This window comes from Chiloscyllium plagiosum, unplaced genomic scaffold (assembly GCF_037043375.1).
Source record: "Chiloscyllium plagiosum isolate Xiang-an unplaced genomic scaffold, Cpla_swu_hap1 HiC_scaffold_43, whole genome shotgun sequence".
NCBI classification, from domain to species: domain Eukaryota; kingdom Metazoa; phylum Chordata; class Chondrichthyes; order Orectolobiformes; family Hemiscylliidae; genus Chiloscyllium; species Chiloscyllium plagiosum.
In genome coordinates, this window is record NW_028270181.1 from 1,300,735 (window position 1) to 1,305,000 (window position 4,266).

Below are 4,266 nucleotides of genomic sequence, written 5' to 3' on the forward strand. Positions count from 1 at the left end.
TAGCCCAGTACCCCATCTTTTTGTTATTCTTCCCAAAGTGAATCACCTCGCACTTAGCTACATTGAATTCCATCTGCCACCTTTCTGCCCAGCTCTGCAGCTTCTCTATATCCTGCTGTAACCTGCCACGTGCTTCCTCACTGTCAACAACTCCTCCGACTTTCGTATCATCCGCAAACTTGCTCACCCAACCTTCTAACCCCTCTTCCAGGTCATTTATAAAAATGACAAACAGCAATGGTCCCAAAACAGATCCTTGCGGAACACCGCTAGTGACAGCACTCCATGAAGAAACTTTGCCATCAACTACTACCCTCTGTCTTCTTCCATCCAGCCAATTCCTAATCCAAACCTCCAACTCACCCTCAATGCCATATCTCCGTATTTTCTGCAGTAGCCTACCATGGGGAACCTTATCAAACGCCTTACTAAAATCCATATATACCACATCTACCGCTTTCCCCTCATCAACCTCCTTCGTCACCTTTTCAAAGAATTCAATAAGGTTTGTGAGGCACGACTTGCCCTTCACAAAACCATGCTGACTATCCTTGATCACATTATTCCTATCCAGATGTGCATAAATCCTATCCCTTACAATTCTCTCTAAGACTTTGCCCACAACAGAAGTGAGACTCACCGGCCTATAGTTACTAGGGCTATCCCTACTCCCCTTTTTGAACAAGGGAACCACATTTGCTATCCTCCAGTCTTCTGGGACTACTCCTGTAGACAAAGAGGACATAAAAATCAAGGCCAATGGCTCTGCAATCTCCTCCCTTGCTTCCCAGAGAATCCTAGGATAAATGCCATCAGGCCCAGGGGACTTATCTATTTTCACCTTTTCCAGGATTTCCAACACCTCTTCTCTACATACCTCAAAGCCATCCATTCTACTTATTTGTGCCTCAGTATTCTCATCGACAACAATGCCCTGTTCCTGAGTGAATACTGAAGAAAAGTATTCATTCAGTGTCTCCCCAATCTCTTCCGCCTCCACACGCAACTTCCCCCTACTATCCTTGACTGGACCTATTCCTACCCTAGTCATTCTTTTATTCCTAACATACCTATAGAAAGCCTTAGGGTTTTCCCTAATCCTATCTACTAAGGACCTTTCATGTCCCCTCCTTGCTGCTTTTAGCTCTCTCTTCAGGTCCTTCCTGGCTACCCTATAACTCTCAATCGCCCCAATTGAACCTTCACGTCTCATCTTGAGATAGGCCGCCCTCTTCCATTTAACAAGGGATTCCAATTCCTTATTAAACCACGGCTCCCTCGCACGACCCTTTCCTTCCTGCCTGACAGGTACATAATTATCAAGGACACTCAATAGTTGCCCCTTGAACAAGTTCCACATATCATTTACACTCTTGCCTTGGAGTCTACTTTTCCAAGCCACACATCCTAAGTCATGCCTCACCGCATCATAATTTCCCTTACCCCAGCTATAATTCTTGCCCTGTAGTACACACTTATCCCTCTCCATCACGAGTGTAAAAATCACCGAATTATGGTCACTATCCCCAAAGTGCTCACCTACCTCTAATTCTAACACCTGGCCTGGTTCATTACCCAGAACCAAATCCAGTATGGCCTCACCTCTTGTTGGCCTGTCTACATATTGTGTCAGGAAACTCTCCTGCACACATTGAACAAACACTGACCCATCTAACGAACTTGAGCTATAGCTTTCCCAATCAATATCAGGAAAGTTAAAGTCCCCCATAACAACCACCCTATTACTGTCACTCATCTCCTGAATCACCTTCCCAATCCTTTCTTCAATGATTCTAGGACTATTAGGAGGCCTGTAAAAGACTCCTAACAGGGTGACCTCACCTTTCCTATTCCTAACCTCAGCCCAAACTACCTCAGATGGCAAGTCCTCATCCATCGTCCTTTCCACCGCTGTAATACTATCTTTGACAAGCAATGCCACACCTCCCCCTCTTTTACCCCCACCTCTGACCCTACTAAAACATTTAAATCCCGGAACCTGCAACAGCCAATCCTGTCCCTGTTCTAGCCATGTCTCCGTAATAGCCACAACATCGAAGTCCCAGGTACCAACCAACGCTGCAAGTTCACCTACCTTATTTCGTATACTTCTTGCATTGAAGTATACACACTTCAAGCCACTTCCCTGTTTACAGGCACCCTCCTTGGAAATTGATGCCATGTTCCTCACCTCCCTACACTCCAGGCCCTGCACCCTGAAGCTACAATCTGGGTTCCCATGCCCCTGCCGAGTTAGTTTAAACCCCCCCCAAGAGCACTAGCAAACCTCCCCCCAATCACATCCACATACACACATACACAAACACACATACATACACGTCCACATACACACACACACAAACACACACACATCCACACACACACACACATCCACACACACACATACACACACATATACACACATATACACATACACACACATACACAAACACACACATACACAAACACATACACACACATACACATCCACACACACACATCCACACACACACATCCACACACACACATCCACACACACACACCCACACACAAACACACACACACACACTCTCACATCCACACACACATCCACACACACATCCACATACACATACACACACATCCACATACACATACACACACATACACATACACACACACACACAGACACATACACACACACATCCACATACACACACACACACACACACACACACACATATACACACACACATACACACACACACATACACACACTCATCACACACACATCCTCATACACAAACACTTCCACATACACACACATACACAAACACACACACATACACAAACACACACACACATCCACACACACACACACACATACACATGCACACACACACACACACACATCCACACATACATTCACACACACACATACACATACACACACATACATAAATACATACACACACACATACACATATACACACACATACACGCACATACACAAACACACACACACATCCACACACACACATCCACACACACACATCCACACACACACATCCACACACACACATCCACACACACACATCCACACACAAACACATCCACACACAAACACGTACACACGTACACACACACATACATCCACACACACATATACACACACACACACTCTCACATCTACACACACACATCCACACACACATCCACATACACAAACACATACACATACACACACACACACACATACACATACACACACATACACAAACACACATCCACACATACACACACATACACACACCCATCCACATACACACACATACACAAAAACACATCCCCATACACACACACACAGACACTCACACACATATATACACACAAACATACACACACATACACATACATACACATAGACACGCACACATACATATACACACATGCACATACATACACAAACACACACATATATCAACATACACACACACACGCATACACACACATATCCACATTCACACACACACACACACATACACACACATATCCACATAAACACACATCCACACACATCCACATACACACACATACATACACACATGCACATACACACACAAACACACACACACATCACACACATCCACATACACAAACACAGCCACATACACACACACATACACAAACACACACATACACAAACACATACAATCATCCACACACACACACACATACACACACATGCACACATACATACAATTACAAACACACATATACATACACACACACATGCAAACACACATATATAAAAACACATACACACACACATCCACATACACACACACACAGACACTCACACACATATATACACACAAACATACACATACATACACATACATACACATACATACACATACACACGCACACATACACATACACACATGCACATACACACATACACACATCCGAATCAATACACAAACACACACACACATCAACATGCACACACACACACATCCACATACACACACACGCATACACACACATATCCACATTCACACACACACACATACACACACATATCCACATACACACACATATCCACATTCACACACATACACAAACACACATACACACATCCACATACACACACACATACACACACATCCACATACACACACACACACACACACACACACACACTCACACACACACACATACACATACACACACACACACACATCACACACACATCCACATCCACATACACAAACACAAACACAG